The 19741-nt window shown below is 41.6% G+C and overlaps 1 protein-coding gene across 2 annotated transcripts in view; it reads right to left on the reverse strand.

Annotated features, from left to right (window-relative positions):
* magi3a (membrane associated guanylate kinase, WW and PDZ domain containing 3a) overlaps positions 1-19741 on the reverse strand; it is a 123192-nt gene that overhangs the window by 101661 nt on the left and 1790 nt on the right. The window lies entirely within an intron of this gene.

Genomic DNA, 19741 nt, shown 5'->3' on the forward strand with positions numbered 1-19741 from the left:
CCCGACCAATAGACTCAACTAACTGTGCACCATTTCCTCAGATACACACACACACACACACTAATCCATAGTTCACTTAACAATGACTTGACACTGTGCTCACTGAACTACAAAACAATATGTATGTCTGTGTGTGTGCATGTGTGTGTGTGTGTGTGTGTGTGTGTGTGTGTGTGTGTGTGTGTGTGTGTGTGTGTGTGTGTGTGTGTGTGTGTGTGTGTGTGTGTGTGTGTGTGGTTGTGTGGTTGAGTAATGCCCCAGCTGGGTTCCAGCAGAGTGCAGCATAACACACTCCTGCTGTTCTTCCTGACCCCCAAGACGAGGCTCGGCCAGGCACGCACAGTACCTCACACAACCCCAAACTCCTCTTGAGTGAGCCAGCCCCTCCACACACACACACACACACACACACACACACACACACACACACACACAAATACACGCTCTTCTCCGAAGTGCTTCCTCTCTCCCTGAAGTCTGAAGACAAACCTAGAGAACAATAGGCTCCATTAGCCCACCCTCAGTTCCCTCCCTTTCTCAAGAGAGATATTTCCTTCTCAAGAGAGATATTTCCTTTAGTTGTATAATTACTCTGAATGAATAATAACACCCCTGAGCATTAAAAACTGTGTAACCTTGTCGGAGGGAAGAGATCTTGGCCCGGAGGCAACGATAGTGACTGTTTGGCTGCCACTGCGTGTGAGCCACTCCTCTTGGCTCGCACAGTGAGCAGAGCTGAGCAGTGTAAAATATGACTAGAAGTGCAAGAGTCTCCGTTCACATTTGGTTTTGCACATTTATAAAGATGCTCACACTTAAAATGGCTCAAGATGAACATGTTGTCAGCTCTCAATTAACACTGAAGTCATTATATGGGTATTAATTACGATAAAAAAGACTCCAAAACCTTCTGCTGCCAAAGCGCACACACTGATGCCATCGGTGCATGGCAGATTTCATTAAAAAATACAAACTGTATTTCATCATTAGGGCCACTGTGCTCAGCCTGTTTCTATGCTTGTGTGATGCCATGCCAGTTAGATAAGCAGGGCTCACATCATACCGTTGGAGAAATGCCATCAAAAAAAGTTCCCTTTCCTTTCAACTCTTCACCTCAACATTTCTTATGAGCCATTTCAAAGTGCAACCACTTCAAACAAACAGGTTCATTGCGCCAATGGGATTTTGTATAACTTGGACAGTTTTCAAAGAGAACCCAGTCTTAATATGGCCACGGTGCAGTGATGTTTGAGAGTATTGCCACTGTTTCTGCACCACGTGGGCGGCAGCTCAATCCCAATGCCCAGCATGTGACCGACAGACCAACGCAGAGTGCCCGACTTAAACCATCACATGCTTAATTTATGCTCGACCGGTCAGAAGTAATCTGTGATGATTGGCAGACACATTAAATACTAGACGTGCTTTAAAATCACATGGTACCCTCCTGCTGTTCTGGTGATGGCTAATCCAAAATAATTGATATTCATATCGAACACGAGGCTGGCTGTCCATCAAATAGGGCAAAGTACAGACTCGAGAGCAAACTCTAATCTCTAAATAGGACTTCATCAAAGGAGCTAGTGTATTTGATTTGAAATACTGAGCACATGATAGAGAACATGATATAAAAAAAGAAAAAAGAAAAAACTATAACAGGTATCTTGTTATGTTTCAAAAAGAAGTTGCAGTCCGAAGTGTTAAATAGAAAAGGTTGAGACGTTGAAATACTGCTGTGCTGTAGCTGCAGGCTGTCACCACTAAGCAAACACTTGGTTTCAGTTTGGATTTGTACAGGGATATTTCCACATGCCATGTTATCTAGCTGTAAAAAAAACGGAGACCAAAGCATCTGTGTATATGTGCGTATCTATTTTAGAGGCTAATCTGAGTGTAAAAACATGTCAGCCACTCGTCTGCTGCAGGCAACTATTTTCTTCCAAAGCAATTAAGCTTTTAATTTAATATCTTGCGCCAATCATGCCTGATAATAAATATACCAGGGGGATGAACGGCATAGAAGAAAAAGGGTCAAAACACTAACTCAGTAATCTACAGTGGACTGGATGGACGTGGACTTTGATCAGTGATAGAAATACAAACACAGGAATGTGTCCGCCCATGTACACACAGAAACTCCCACTCAGACACAAACACACGTGCAATTTCAAGTCCACCCCACTACAAGAAACTGATTTTGCATTAAACTTGAGAATGGACCCAGTAAACATAAAACATCTCCTCGGCTTTGTGTATATGCACCGACATGTTTAAGTTCAGAGTCCGGTGACTGTAGCTCTGCAGCTTAATGACCCGGCAAGTGATAGACACTGCTGAGTGCCTGGAGTGGCGCTAATCAACACATGATTGTTGTGACATTTCCAACTAGCCATTATCTGCAATTGGCTATAATTCAGTGGTGCTGCTGATGACTTAATTTAGCCCTCCCCACAACTAACAGACAGCGTGCCTCATCTCCTCCCAGATGGGGCGTGGGGCTTAACTCAGACCTCTTCCCCTCTTAATCCTCCTCTTTTTCTCTCCTGTAGTCCTCCCTCCCTCTATCTCGCTGTCTTCCTCTCGGTTATTCTACTTCTGCACTGGATTGAAAAAGCCTGTAGCTTGCGACAAAGCATGTCAAATGCTTTCTCATCCTCATTACGGAGTTTCCCGAGGCGCCCCTTTCCACCAAAAAGCATTCATTTCTATTGCACTTACTGAGAATTCACCCCTGTTGCTACCAAACACAAAGGCAAACATTACTGTCTTAGAGCAGAGTTATTATTATCGTATCACATTTACATACATTTTTTCCCCCCGACATAAACTCACTGCTCCCCCTTGTTTTGCTTATGGAGGAATTTGCCGGTGCAGACAATTCATCACGAATCCAGTACGGCAACTAACAGTGCTATTAAAAAGAAAATATATTATTAATGCATCATCAAATGGTGTTAGATTCCACAGGATTGGCAAGGAGAGCTCAAAATAGACTACGCAAGGCACCTTGGAGCAGAGTTAATAAAGGAAAAAAATATGAGAGAATACTGGATGTGAAGCAGATCAAAGAGATGCAGAAAAAAGAGACGCTCATGAGCTTGACAACTAATCGCAAACAGAAAATGCCACAAGGTGAGAGCTTTATGGTTGTATCATTTGGCTGAATATTATTTCATACTGCAGCAAGCGCATGTGTGTGTGTGTGTGTGTGGGTGCGCATGTGCATGTGCACAGCTGCAGTGCTGCATTGCCAGATAGGAAGTCAGGCCTTGCTCCCAGAGAGATCCCCAGTAGGGCTGGGATCACGGAACAAGCTAATTGGTCTCACAGCAACATCTTCCTCCTGCCCCCCCCCCTATTCTTGAACACAAATGATCACACACATTCACCCACATGCTCAAAAGCTCTCCTCTTTGGTCTTAGCTCACACCCAAAACCCCTTTGTAAAGTTGTGGTCTTACACTACGATTACATGGTGGTCTGACAGCGATCGGTTTACCTGTCATCAGGTGAGCAGGGTTAAGGTGGGCATAAGCCTCTCTGTCATTTTAATCCCTGCACTGCGAGCCTTTGTCTTTAAATCTTAAAAAGGGAGAAAGAGAATATGCTATATCCCCCCTCACAGGGCTTGGATGTCAGCAGGTGTAATTGATTCCAGAAGGCAGTTAGGCGCAGTGGCTTGATACTTTCATCCTCGATACTGTCGCCAGCTACTCCGGTTGTCAAGGACAGCGGCAGACGGCATGCACTCTTGTCAGTCAGAAACAAGAGGGTTTCAGAGTTGCGGGTTGTGATGATTATCTCATCCCCTCAATGTGCTTGAACAGCAAAGAGACTCACATGTAATGACAAACATCATCATCCTTCAGTCTGGAAAAACAGGCTCCAGCTGGAAATACAATACTGCTTAGAAACTCCCCCGAAACCAACAAACAAGTGTGGCTAGTTCTACGTGTATGGCTAATAGGCTGAGCTCCCTCTGGAGACAAAGGGGAGGCGCTGATGAGTTTTACATGACACTCTGGAGGTAAACTGATGCTTAGCACACTATGTTATCTGCACCTGTTCCCTGTGAGCCAAAAGATGTCCTTAACCGTTGTTGTTTTTTAGTGCTGCCACCGCTAGCAACGTGCCGTAACCAAGTCATTGGTTAATCTCACATCAAAAAACAACACTTGAGCCGACACCGTGGGTTCACAGAATATGACATCGTTTGATGATGTTTACATGCGCTCCATTAACTGACCGTCTTTCCTTTGAAGCGAATACTATAACCCACACAGAAGAAGAGAATAAAGCCTGCTCTACTTTATCCAGTCTCCCACATAAACCAACTACAGATGAGCGAAAACAGAAGGACAGAAGAGATAAAAAGAGAAAAAAAGGGAGGAAGAGGAGGAGGACGGGGGGGGGGGGTTGACAGAGCACGGACAAGAGGGAAGTGCGGGGCCACTTATGCGCCCTGCCACCCTGCATCACCAAGCAGCCAATGATGGATGAATAGGAGCGTATCCCAATAATAGAAACGACTGGGGAACTGAGTTGGATCATTAGCCGAGTAACAGCGGGCTTTTGGGGAACCACGAGGGTACATGTTTGACTCTAAGTACAGTGTATGTCTATATGTTAAATTCTAATCTGGTGTGGCTCCATTTGTCAAACTGCTCAGCAGATAAAACCTACAGGGGATGAGTGCCAAATGTGTTTCTATCCCTAAGACATCATCAAGATTACAGTGAAAATCAGCAAGAAAATACCCTTCAACAAACAGCGGACTTCAACTCAACCCTTAAACAGCTTGATACGTCCACGCCAGCATCGAACGAAGGCCGCCGTGCTGTTTCTTCTGTCTCGTTATGACTCTCGATCATCAGTTATTCATGCAAAGTTGGGATCACGCTGTTATTTGCCAGGAGACAAAGCTGGTCATATATTTGCATATCGTAGCGGTGGTGCTCACTGTAGCATGGAGATAAAATGGACAATAAATCAGAGCGAACAAACAGATGGCCAGAACAAACAGAGCACCAAGAGAACAGAAGGGTTGAGATGGAAGAGAAAACACAGGTATCAAGGACCTGCACTGACTGACGCTAATGCTGTTAGAACTCACATCTGCATACGCTATTCAAAGACTACAGTGTCAGACAGCTTTCTATGTTTTAGACTACAAGTCACATATAGTTTACTTTACTGCCAGCTAATTTGCAAATTGTATCAGTGATTTCCTTCTTTTTCTTTGAAGCTGTTTTCCATTTCAGTAAAATATGAAAATCAGCCTGCAGAGAACTTAAAGCTTAATTGAGGTCATAATACAGCAGTAATTGTTTTATCATATTTACTATATGTGTTAATGTATTATTATTGTGTGCAGTTATGAAAGCTCTCGCTGTTCAGGGAAACTAATTATTGAGTTAGAAGAGGTGAGAGTAAAACATAAACCTTATTTAATGCAAGAATTAAAACTATTTGACAACATCTTTTACAGAGCGTTTATGAATGCTGATTATTTGGCTTTAATTTTCTTGTAACATATATTGCAGCTTGTCAATGCATTATTTTTGGGCAGCCGACTCTTAAATCTTGGATGTTGGGGAGGCCTTGAGTACAACACAGTGTTTAAAAAAAACTTTTACAAGAAAGCAGAAAAACAACATAAAAATGACTAATATTCTTTAGAAATCAGTAATTATTTAGAAAGGTAGCTAACGGACTAAAAATGGACATGAAAAAAACAACAGTTTTGTACTCTGCTGCGACCCTGATGTGTGTTTGCTGCAAGTAAATGAGAGCAACACCGATATAAAATTCGAGGTAATTCAGTGCAGTCTCATGGTCATAACGAAATCTCTCTCATCCGCAAACTGCCATCCAGTAGATGTGTGACTCACAGCTGAGGTGAGTAAGTCATCAAATGCATTACAAGAAAACCATGGCAGCTTTTAAGTCACAAACACCCCCTGTGAGAGTTGTGTGTGTGTGTGTGTGTCAGTGAGATTGACTGTCTGGCTGATCCCTAATCTTGTTTCAGCAGGCATTGAGGTGGCAGGGAGAGAAAGAGTGATGCTGCAATGTCAAATATTGTCGTAAATTTATATTGAGTGCTCTCTCTTTTGTTTGGTTTTCAATTCTGATGCTTCTATTTTACAAAAATGTACTAGTTATTGGTTAGATTCTCAGTCCTTTGCTGTGCACTGGGTGTACAGAGGTTATGGATGGAGGATATGTCGTCTTCCTTGACAACAAGAAAATATGCCCGGTGACCAAGACACTAAAGACCTCTAAGGCTTCTTCTGCACTACATCAATCAATGCTACTAAATAACTCAGCAAAGGACCAGAAGAGGTTATTTGAATCTTAGAGACGCAACACCTTCATTTCACAGACACCTCTACCATTTGCAAAGAAAGCACAGAGCCTTTACATTTCCATAAAACACACATCTCACATGATGCAGCACCTTTTGATCAGTTGACTGAAAACAGACTGAAGACAGTTTGTCTGTTTCATGACAAGAAGATCTATTTCTTCTCGCTCCCATATGTCCAGTCTAGGGCCGTCTCGTGCTTAACTGCTGTGCGGGGTCACGCAGGTCATCGTATCAGTGGGTGGCTGTCAGGAAGAATCTGAACTTTATCCATCATTTGTGCTTGTGTGTATTTGTGTGTATTTGTGTGTATAAGAGCATGTGCCGGGCACCCATACCAAGGGTGCCCGGCATGTGTGTTTACTTCTCAAGCTAGCTGTGGCGCCTGTCAGCAGAAGTGTTGAATCAGTGTGAGCTGTGCTACTCTGCCAGGTCCTAAGGAGCCCCCAGACACACAAGCTCTTAGGCAGCCTGGGCACGCAGACAGCAACAACCCCATCCTATAACAGCTCTGCTAAGCCTCGGACCAGTCAAGAGGAAGTCTGATATCATGAAAGCAGGACGAACTTGGCCATTTCCTTTTCTCGGTCTAGCTCAAGGAAACTCCTTTTTCAAAAGCCAGGTTTTAGTCGTTTCAAGTCAACAGATTTGAGACAGTTTTTTCATTCAAGTTTTCACTTTTCCCTCAGCCAAGGCGAGCTTGGTTTTCTGCTCATTGAGGGACTGAGATTTATCAACCAGTTCTATAATTAATCTGTGGTGTGAGTACAAAATACCTTCTTGACATCAGGTCATTCAGGACAGATTAAAATGTTTTTCACATTCCTTCTTTTACACATACACATGAGAAGGTGAAAACTACATTACAGCGCCACCCATTAAACCACATTCCTCTTCAGTGAATGGATCTTACAGAGACGTGAAGGGAGACAGTGCATCCTATGAGTACAATCAAATCAGTGTCATCATGTTTCAGTGTGGTAGCTCGACTGGAATCATAACAGGTTAAGAGACCTCAAGGCTGTGCCACCTTGAAACCACTTTTCATTTACAGGACATATGCCAGAGATCTGATGAATGACTGGCATACAAATGACAGGCATACAAATGATGGGCCTTGAATTATGTAGCAAAGAAAAAGAAAAACATACGCGCACACCTACATGCCAGGACAAAGGACAGCTTCAGACATGACTTTCAGAATAAAGACACATTTTCTAAAGACTAAAAAGCTATTTTGATGTTGAGATTACATTTGTGGCATTGATCCTCCTCAATGCAATTTGACTTGTTAAAATTAAGGCTTTTTTTATTCTATTCTAGTTAATTGATTATGTGAAAGGCCTGTGATTAAACTACCTTGATGCAGAAAGAAAAGTGTTCTTAAAGGAGATTTTCAGCAGTAGCAGGGAGAGGCGACATGGAAACAATGTGAAATAGCTGCCAGAACAAGCACCTGTTAGTAACAATACACTGGTGGCAGTTCACAGCGGTTCTCACTGTGCTCAACAAATCCAAAATAACCGCATTCCACACGTGGTCCCCATTCCCTGATAAACCCCTCAAGCCCTCATGACATTACACACACTGACAACGGTAAGCGGTTTAATAGATATCAAGGAATGTTTCAAACCATGTCATCATTACCGGTCTCAACTCATTATGTAATAAAACCGTAATAACATGTCATCTATACCGTTGCTTTCGAAACATGTTCTGCTGGAGTACAATATGTTCCTGTGATTGGATGGAACGACTGAACAAAATGTTCTTACTGAAGCCGTCACTGGACAGAACCCCGGAAAAATAAAAGGCAACAGCTTACAGAGCCAAAACCAATGACCATCGTTATTCAGTAAACATCACGCACAGTGCTGAAGGTGATCATGAGGACGGGAAGTACAAATACACCATGAAACTGACTCCAGAGCTTATTTAGGCTTTCATTAGGGTCAAAGGGTGATGAGTAATTAGAGCTGCCCTAACTAAACATTACGTGACCTGGTCGTCACCTCTGAAGCAGGTGAGGATATTTCGCTCTACAGACCAAGACAGACAGAAAACATCTTTGCTTTAAGAGGATTTAACTCAGATTTTACTCAGGGGCAACATAAGGATTTATTTTTTCAGTCATACCTGTAAGCTGTTTAAAAGTCCTCCTCCACTGAAAAATAAGTTTTGCTTATTGTTGCATCACTTGACCTCGACTGTACAGGATGATGTACTGTACGTGCAGAGTTTGACACAAGAGATTTTTTGTTTTTAAGTTTTAGGGTTGTTTTTTTGCACTATAATGAGGATACAAATACATTCCATAGATAATACAGCAATTATAGTGCAGGAAAGGAAGGAAGCCTAAAATGCTTCTTGAGAGCCCTCTCCTTATTTAAACAAATATTGTTAATCATCAAAAACGGGGGGAAAAAGCACAAACACACAAAACATTGCATTTATCAGGAGTTCAGTTCAGGATGTTCTCAATTCTCAACTAAGTGCTTTGAGACTCTGGTATGTGACTCTTGTTTGTCCAGAATTTTTGAAAAACAAGGGTATGATAATTGACAAAATTATGAGGATCACGTGATTTAAAGCTGTTTTCACATTCATCTGCTTAAAGGATAAAAGTCTCTCACATAAAATTAGCAATAATTGTGACATCAGCTACTTTGAAAGCCAATTCTGGTTTGATATATGCAACTTCCACATGTATGATGTAAAGACTTGAAACTTCCAGTGCACAAACTGAGAATGGATCTTCCAGTCAAGCAGGAAACCTCTTGTGTCTAGAGTTTTAATGTTTTGAAATGAAACAAAAAATGTCATTGAAAGCAGTGTTGTTTTTTTACATGCCTTAAAACATTCATGATAGACCTGAATGACTGGTACTAGTGGATACTCCAATGATTGCATCACCACAACGTCAGGATTGCAGTGAGACAAGTCCTTCTGCTTACTTTAAACAGTGAGTAATGTGCATGTGATCTCTTGAGTCAATTCCCTCAAAGAACTCAGAGAGACAGGGTGGCTGTTGCCAAAGCCTAAGGGCAAATTTGTCACTGTGTGTTTGTTTAGCCCTTACAAAAAAAAAAAACCCTGACATCCAAGCACACTCACATGTAGAGAGTGTCAAGTCCTCTTCTCATTTCAGAGACAGAAAGATTCTGCAATTGGTGTCCTGGGATTGGCTTATTAGCAGAAAATAAGAAAAAGTCTTCATGAGCTGAATACTGAGAAGGCAGACTGTCAAAACAGATAGAATCACTGGTCACTATGAGATCACTTGCACCCTCCGCAAAGGCAAATCATGAATAAGAGCTTTGCATGAGTCAAATCTACTGTGGGAAAGATGTCCTCCTGGTGTCCTCAACTTTTCATAGAGATCAGATCCTCGGGCACATGCAGCGGCTCCGGATGGGTCGGCTGACTTCACAGGGATGAGATTGGACCAGATCAATAACCTGTTAGTGGAGCTAAGAAGCAAAGCAAGCTAAATTGTCCAGGCTGAGATCTTGACACCCATGAATTCTAATGAGGACACTCAGGGAACCTCATCTCCACAGAGCATGACATCCAACCATGGAGGGAGGAAGGAGGACACACCATGCATTAATAATATAGTGAGAAAATGGTTGCCTCACATGTCTCACATAAGATCTTCAGATTGATTTTGTGAGCCAGCGAGTTTCTTAATCTATATAAATACATATTTTATATACGTTTGACTCAAGATTATTTGATCCAATGTGTCTGTCTATATCGAAATAGCATTACTTTTTAAAGCTGCAGCTAACGATTATTCTACCAGTTATTTCTTAGATTTATTGTTTAGTCTTTGAAACGTCGAAAAAGGAGTGAAAATCCCCCATCACAACTTCCCAGACCCAAAATGTACAGTATGTCCTTAAATTGCTTCTTGTACCTGACCAACAGTCAAAAACCAAAAGACGTTGTCATATATGATAAAAACAACATATCTAAGGAGCTGGAACCAGCAAATGTTTGGTATTTTTGCTTGAAAGATAGATGAAACGATAACAATAGTCACTTTTCTTTCGATTTATCAACTAATTGTTGAAGCTCTACATTAATCTGCATACAACTTAGCTTGCATCCGACCAAACTAAGGATGGAATCTCCATTCAGCCAGTACATTTCTAGCTTAACCTGATCTTAAACACAGTGTAAGATATCAAGAAACATAAAAAAGGAAGGGGAAAAAAAGAAACAAAAAGGGGGTTTCCGTGGTCATACTCCCTCCCCTCTCTGTTCTCATGCTGAGTTATGGCAGATACACCCGCAGCGGCGCAGCTCTGAGAGCAAAAGGGGCCACAGCAGCAGCTGGCTGAGTAGGTGGTTACTGTGAAAATATGTTAGGAGGGCGGTGGGTTTTATATCCGTTTGATACGGGATGTTGTCATGGGCACAAGCAGAACGGGCTGAAATCGATTTTTTGAGGTGGAGTACCACGACTAAACAGCTGAGTAGGCTGCGCTGGCAGAATGAGTATTGACAAAGGCCCATCAGCGCGGGCACAAGGCCAAGTCTGATGTACCACAGCCGACCTGGAGATTGAAGTCTTAGATTGAGTCTTCTCATCTGATTTATTACCCAGAGTGTAAAGACAAATCCCAACTGGAGGACCAGAAGTATGCACAAGTCCACACTACAGAGACAGGCAATCCATCATAGTCTTATCATTACTCTCCAAAATAAACAGAGATCTATGGGAGGATGAATCCAAGAAAATCAAAAACAGCACTACCTCGACATAGTCCTTCAGTGTCAGGCAAAAGAGATACAAGAAGAAATCTACGCGCAATTAGAGGGAAAATACTCTGGCAGCATCTAAAAGCATAAAGAAGGAGGCCCTCGGTGTTGCTGTATGATTGAGTTCAGCCTTGAAAAGCAAACAAGAAATGGAGACCAGTTCAGATGTGCTTTAATTTTTCATGATCATGTGTGCCTGATCACACACATACAGTATGCAGGCAGCTCACACAGACTAGTTACTTGCAGATATGATTGGAACAGCCAACTGTGCAGTGAAGCTGAACCAGTACGTGTTGCCAGAATCATTTCAGACAGCTGCAACATAGCATCAATACTGTTACAGTGATTAACGGTAATGTTCGCACCTCTCCAACCCTCTGTTTCTTCTCCTGCTATCCTCTCACTCTTTCCTCTCCCTGCCTTTGTCCACACTCCTCCTTCTATGACCTTCTTTACAGCAGACCTGTCATCACTTTTTTTCCCCCCTCCCTGTTTAATCCAATACATCCTTCAAAAGACAATCCTTTTCAGGGAAATTTCCATGGCAATGATATGCCAGCTGCCTCTCTGTCCCTGTTATTGCCTCTGCTGCAGCACCACCGGGATGTTTTATACAGACCGGACCTGAAACAAAGCCCCCAAATAAGCTCTCTACAGAGGGCAGTTATTGTGCATCTGGACGAAACCCAGTTCAATCTATCACATCATTTATCCCCTGTATCCCCCTCTATCCACATCTCCACCTGTGTATTGATTCATAACAGTCAATTTCCGTCTCTCCGTCTTGATTTCCCTTTCTGAACCAAGTCCCCATCTGCTGTTCACAGCTACACAAAGGAGACAATTTCTTAGTGAATCAGCCTGTGGTCAATCTGTCCTCAAACACACCACGGTCAAGCAGCTGTGCATTTCTGCTAAAAAAGCACACAGGCGTCATAACCACTTGAGTGATAGCAGTCCACTCCCACCAAGCAACCTCCTGCTGTTAGTCTCAAGGAGAGGAGTCTTACCAGAGGGGTTGTAGCTGTGCTCAGTGCAGCAAAGCAATGGCAATCTTAATGTATGACAGGACAGGGGGAAAACCACAGGAAACAATCTTTTTCTACTTGCCATCAGCCTTGATTACCAAAAACAACCTCACCATCATATCGGAGCGACTCACTGATTTACATTCTCAGTGCCAAGTGTGACTTGGGTTAATGCCATTGCCAAGCCACAGATTCCACTTTATACACAACACAGGCCCATTTGCTTTTATTCATGAAAAAAAATTGAAAAGGTAAATCCCTCCCTCAAAAAAACAACAACAAATATCTATTGTTTTGGGGGTTATCTTGAAAATTAAAAAGAGTGAAATTCCTTTTGTTGTTTTTAAATAAATACCACACATTCCCAGGAGTCAATTTGATTTTAAGCATATTATCTGCAGGGCTAACACTCTGTTCTCCTCATTAATGATGCCAGCCATTTATAAACCTCACTTTCTCTTTGAGGAAGCATTTTCTGAACCGTCAACATCACAAGAATATCTTGTTTACTTTCAAATGTTGCAGCACTGAAAAAAACCTTTGGCTTGAAGGCTTGACGGCAAAACCCATTTTAAATAAGTGTTAAACGATTTTTCAGTAAAAACGGGTGATAAACAAAAAGGATGAGCCATATTTTTACAGAGCAGCAGTGGAGGCTATTGTTCCTCGTGATATAAGAGCTGCCAGGCTCTGGTCTCTTATGTATATGTACTGTTTACGATCTGACCTCATATTATCTGAGAAGGGATAAAAAAGCTGCAGGGATGGCTCGCTGCTGGAGAGAGACCTATTAGGAGTCAAGCTGAGGGAAGGAGGGCAGGAGTCTATGAGGAAGCGTGTGTGTGTGTGCATGTGTGTGTGCGTGGCTGTGTAAACTGCAATGTCCACTTCCACCAGCAGCAACCCGGACACACTGCTGCTGCTGCTGCTGCTGCTGCTGCTGCTGCTGCTGCTGCTGCTGACATCGCAGCACTACGACTCAGCAAGTAGATAGAGGCAGCCTTGGTGAATCAGCACACTGTCATCTCCACTGCCTTTAAACATGCCTGCCAAGTCATGCTGCCTGCCAGTGAGAGCCATGGCTCATGTGAAGATGCTATCTTTGTTGCTGGACTGTTCATTACCGCAATGTAGCTCTATGGACAGTATTAAAAAGGTAGAATGAAGATGAAAGCCCACGTCACATAAACATCTGGGGGAGATTTTAGGTGGTTTTCCAGTAGCTGATGGTTTCAAGACTGTACAAATGATGCAGGAACCCCTAAATGAGCAACAGAGATCCTTCCATCATTCATTTCTTTCCTCTTCACTGGACTGACTTTCACTGCAGGAGAAGGAGGAAAGAAATGCAAGAGAAAAAGTAAACTGCTGTTAAACCGAGCGATGGGATTCAGAGAGCGTGAGGCGGTGCGGGGCTATGCTTAGCAGGAGCTACAGAAGGAGAGGATCCCAAAGAGGCGTGCTTTTGGTATGCGCAGCAGCCTCTGCCATCTGGGGGCTTCAGTGTGCCCATCCACTCGCACCAACGTCCCTCACCGCAGACAGGCTGGCAGGGCGGAGAAGTGTGACAGGTTTGGGGAATGAGCCGGGAAAGCAGCCAGTGGGAGAGGATGATGGGTGGGTGTCATATCAGGTGTAACACTGCGATACGCATATACAGTACATAAACACACACTAACACAGAAAATAGGATGCAGCGGAGAGCGCAGAAGAGAATGATGCCAGTAAAGCTCCATTTGCACTTGGAATATTGAGTGGCCTCTATGTTTAGAGCTGCAGTAACAGCGCGGGTCGAGAGGAGGATGAATAGGATTCGAGATTATTTTGCAACCCAAAACTCTTGACTCGAGCAAAGATAAAAAAGAGATATTTCATTAAAAACGTATGACGTATGTTGTTTGTGTTTTTATCTTGGGGCTTGTGGTCTTTTGTGTGCTCAAAGTGAAAACAGAAAGGAGTGCATTGACACTTACAGTAACTCTTACAGTACAGTTCTGAGCCTCTTCTCAAAGTACATTTTGAGACAAACCTGGGCTTCACTGTAGACACAGATATGACAAAGACAGAGGCACTTACATTACAGTTGGGAGAAGAAGCCACAGAATCAAAGAGATCCTGACAGCTCCTCTCAGCTAGTTTAGAGCAGCTTAGTCATACAAGTCCTGACTGCGCCGAGTGGGAACCACATTAACACAGACTGTGCACTCACTGCTCTGCTGTGCTGCTGATGGCAAACATATGAAGTGTTAACCTTAATGTGACACCAACAGTGCGCAAGATTTTTTTTTAAAGAATTTGAGATTGCCTATTTTGGAAACAAGTAAATAGGGAATTACCACATGATAATATGGTTGCTAAAAGAATCCACAATATCTAATTTTGGGTCTATTTATTATATGGTGGTGTATTTTTCATAAAGACCACTTTTACTGAAGGATTCTGCTAAGATTCAACAATTTGTAAACCATAAAAGTCACGCAAAAGTCATTGACAGCAGGTATTCCATCGACAATAGCTTCAATTGGCAGAAAAGCAGCATAAACACAAGACAGTTTCGAGTGTCACTTATCTCAAATGCTCGTTCCAGCCGCATGTATAAACCACAGCAATGTTGTTCAAGAATGTGCCGGAACTTCTAGGGTGATTGTCGAACAGGAATTATAGAAAAATGTAACGTTCATTACGAAACAACAGAAACAGACAAAACAGGTTGGAGGGAAAGCTGACATACCAAGAAGGTAAATTATAACACCTTATGACATAGTAGCTCATGGGAAGCATTGAACGTCACAGATTAGTATCAGTGTAAAATGATCCAAGTTTGCCTCTGCAGGGGAAGCTTAACAGGTCGAGTTTGGAATCCGTGGCAATTGTCTCTGTTATTTGAGCTTATTGTGCTCACGATTCCTCATGTCACCTTTTATCTTCAGCATCCTTTTCCTTTTCAGTAAAAAGGACTGCAATCATGAAAAGAGTCTTTTACTGCAGATCCAAAATAACATCTCGATTGCCTCTTCACTGCCTGCGAATTCTTCATATTTTAGTCTGCATATCAAAATTAAAGCCTCAAGTAAGATACCTGAAGTACTTATCCAAAGCTTTCTCTCCTAAATGAAAATGGTGAATAACAAACTTTTATACCCTCTCCTTGGGTATTAAATATGGTAAGATTGTGTGAAATTACACATTTTTGTATCTTATTTCTCACTAGATAATGTATAGTAGGTAGGTATAGCCGCTTAGAGCTGTTCCTTATATGCACTCAAAATAAAAATGCTCCTGTACAGCATAAGACTCCTGGGGATTCTCAAGACTAACTGTACCTCATTTATCTTTTAAACACAAAATAAACATTACTGAAGATAAAAAATATATGTCTTCTGTGTCCTTTATCCATCCATTGCACCTGTATAATCACAGAATTATTTTATACAGTATCACAGGATCATCACTGCTCGCTGTAATGTGTGCAGGCATCATTAATTTCAACCCCTTGAGCAATTGAGATCTTAGGAAGGTTACATGGTATCTCTTTGCCATTTGAAAATATCATAAATTAGGATTTGTCTGCATTTACCACCAAGTTAAGTTGAGTCAAATGGGACTGAATAACATCAAAAGGCAGGCTGCAGGAATTCAAAGGTTCATGCTAACGAGAAGGATGAGCGATAGATAACTGTATCATCTGCATAGAATTAAATGTATGGACGTGTTTGATACATTATCACAAAGACTATTCACATGAATGGAGAACAACAGTGGGCCACGGACGGAAGAGGAAGAGCCAGCAAACTGGACACATATTCTTCTATCTGACAAGTAATTTGAAAAAGAACTTACAGCAGGTGACCTGGTCAACTGTGTCAAAAGTCTTGAACAAATCAATACAAAGAGCTGCACAATAGTTTCTGAAGTCAAGTGCCTCATTAATGCCATTCACTACTTCAGCAGCAGTGCTTACTGTGCTGTTGTTTTATAAAAATCTGACTGACGCTGTGATAGAATATAATTTGAGTCTAAAAATTCTTTAAATAGTTCATGAACAAACTTTTTGAGGCTTTTAGCTAAAATACATAATTTAGAGATCAGCATGTATTAACAGGTGAGGGGTCCCTGCTTTTCATCAAAGGGAGAACATGAGCAGATTTCCATTTATAAAGAATTTTATTGTTGGAAAAAGTCAGATTAACAATAAGACAGGGGTTCTGAGTCTACAGCTAACCTCAGAAAGTAAGGATCAAACTTGTCAGGACCTGGAGATTTGTTAGGATCAAGTTGCTTTAAGGCTTTATGGACCTCTACCACATCAAAAGGAGCAAGATTGAATGGTAGAACCATATAATTAATCGGGGGTGACGAGGAGTGAACCTTTTTCTCATTTGGCTGTTTCACATCTGGCTAATTTATCAATAAGGGTGTTTTACAATGCAGCATGGCAGCTCATTCATGGTTACACTCCCAAATGAAGGTTTTATTTCTTTCCAAAATGTTTAATATCATTAAAGCTACTAGTAGTTTTAGAAAGGTAGTCCTTTTGATGAGATAGGTAAAGCAATTTCGGAGCTGTCTAATAATCAGCCAGGCGGCCTGGGATTTGGATTTTCTGGCGTTAACCCAGGCCACATCTCTTTCTTTTACTGCACTGGACAGCTGAAGGGAAAACCAAGGATTGTTTCAGCCTTTCACTCTAAATTTGCAGAGGGGAGCATATTTATTTATAATATTAGTAAAAGCATCATGAAAGTTTTTTCCAAGCCAGCTCTACATCATTAATGAGAGAGATCTTGTTCCAGTCAAAGTCCCACAAATCATGAAGAAAAGCTTGCTCACAGAAATGCTTCAAATCTTGTATGAGAACAATGCGTGGTCTTGATTTTTGGGAGATTAGCTTGTCTGGCTGTAGCTATACCACAATGCTCGCATTCGCAAAAATACCAATATCTGAATATTTATGAGGAGCATTTGTTCAAAAATAAATCAAGAAGAGAAGATTTCTCTAGCATTTAAGGAAAAACACTCCCAGTTAAAATCTCCAGTAAGGAGAATCTCATTAACATCTAAGGTTGATTATGTTGTTTACTCAATGATGCTAAAGCCTCACTGCTTTCTGAGGGAGATCTATAATATTTAAGCATTTGTATTCATGATAGTGTATTATGCCCCATGTTGAAATGAATAAGACTATTACATTAAGGCGGTATGGGATGGTTATAATCCCACTGTAGCTCATATTTTTGAGCATGAAAGTGCATTTATCCACTACAGTTACCATTACAAAATTCAGATTGTTCTGTTTGTATCTGTTACCAGGAAGGATATTGCAATAAACACTTTGACTTTAACCTCTGGTAAATGTTTTTTCCCAAGCCTTGCCTTGCATTCATATACTGTGATCAAATATAACCTCTGGAATAGGACTGTAAAATGTGAACTTTGGTCATCTCAGTTTATTATTATCATTAATTGTCGTTCAGCCTTTCTATGAGAAGGAACTGGCTTTTGAAAAACATTTTTTCCCAGTTCCTATTATAAACCTGAGAGCTAAAGTGGTCTATCCATTAAGCTCCATGAAACAAAAACAAGCAGATCTAAGTGTGTTTACAGCATTAATCAATGAGCTCCCCACTCTGAAGTCTCTCAGCTGCAATAGGTATCTGCGATCACTACGCTTCTCTCAATCGTCCCCTCAAGGTTACTGCCTATTGCCTTGCTCATGTCTCAGTATGGGAGCTGCATACTGAGTGCATCGGCTGGTCTGAAGCCAGAGGACCACTCGAGACGAACTTCAGTTTTCTGCCCTGACTGCACAGGAGAAAGGTTGTGACGTCTTGACTGTAATAAAGGCACCGAGGCATGTTTTGATTTCGAAGCTGTGGTTGTAATTATCGTGGCAGGTAATTAAAATGACTTACTTAAGTGGGAAACACTTAAGGGAGTGAAACTGTGGAGAAAGATTGTTCAAAATGTTAATAATTTGATTTACTATAAGAAAAAAGAGGACATTTGTGCTGTAGTGGTGATGGAGGAGGATTAGGAAGAAGGGGGCACAAGCAAAGGAAGAATCAGAGTGGAATATAAAATAATGTAGTGAAGGAAAGAAAATACCAGAGTCGAGGGGAATGGCGAAATGTGATGATAAGGCATAATCGGCTAAAGGGAGGAGATAAAGTAAAGACAAACTAGGCAGCAAGAAAAAGAGAAAAAAAATCCTAATGTGGAGACACGCTGAAATAATGAACAGTGAATTCTTCCCTTTCAGGCTGGTGTAACATGTTTTGCTGTGTTGTGCAAACACAAGGTACACAAACAATACTGTGTTGTCTACAAAAGTACAAAAAATTGACCCCAAACTCCACTCTTCATTCCTCAAAATATATCCTCACGAGAATACAAGTTTATATACCCACACCAGTCGGCTAGCGTTTGATCCGCCCATCAGCCGCCGTCTCATCTTGGCACCGGGCAACTATCAATAATGGATGATGCGTGAATTAATTATGAGAAAGGGGACTGAGAGATAAACACACAGCGAGGCCCAAGGGGAAAGGCAGGAGCCTATGGTAAGAAGCCCGCACACATCCGAGTGTAGCTCGAGCATCACTTAACATACAAGTAACATTACATAATGCAATGTCAAGAGAAAATGATAAAAAAAAAACACGGAAATGGTAATTATGTGCAAATGTGATAATGCACACTTTCACTTAACTTATGTCCTAATGGCTAAATGCAGGATTAAACAGTCTAACCAATACACAAATCACCTCCATTATGTTTGAAATGCTACAATCACAAAAAGTGATCATGGGCTAGATCAATACTATTGTCAGTGTAATTATATCATGATGAGTTTGATCCCCCACAAACTATAATTAAAGCTTAGAAATTTAGTTTTTTGTTTTGTTTCTGTTAAAATTGGTCTCAGGTGACGGATGCATAAAGGTGGAATTAAGCTCAATGCATTGAACACTGATACAGAAAAAAATATTATAATAAGGAGTTATTGATTTAAACCACCTTAAACCTTATCAACAGGTAAACTTAATGTGAAGCAGAAAGACCCTTCCCCCTTCACCGAAAACCACCGTGGAGGCAGAAATGCCAGACAGTCAAGGTGTCAAACCGTGTCGCCAGGCTTTCACAGCATCCTGGGGATTTAAGGATATGGGCCTAATTGATTCAATTAGACTTGGACTCACTTCAATGCTGCAAGCAGACCAACACTGTAAGCTGGCAAAGCAACCATTAACAAATCCCTGCTAAGCGTTTGCAATGTGCCACACTGAGCTGTGCCTGCATCAAATGCAACCATCTATCCGTCCATACGAGCACACACCCTTTCTGTCCCACATGACTTGTAGAGTTTGAATGTCAGCACGTTTTGACACATTTACGACAACACTCATTGGGCATAGCTGTGGGCCATAAGTAAGTAATTGCTCGCAAGTGATGTAACAAAAAACTAAATTAGAGTTTACAAATAGATAATTGCGGTGACATTTAACCAGTGAGTGTGATGATTATATGAGTGTGTGATTGTACAGGAGCCCAGAGTAGGAAATTGTGCGTGGATGCA

This window comes from Scomber scombrus, chromosome 10, assembly GCF_963691925.1.
Source record: "Scomber scombrus chromosome 10, fScoSco1.1, whole genome shotgun sequence".
Taxonomy (NCBI): domain Eukaryota; kingdom Metazoa; phylum Chordata; class Actinopteri; order Scombriformes; family Scombridae; genus Scomber; species Scomber scombrus.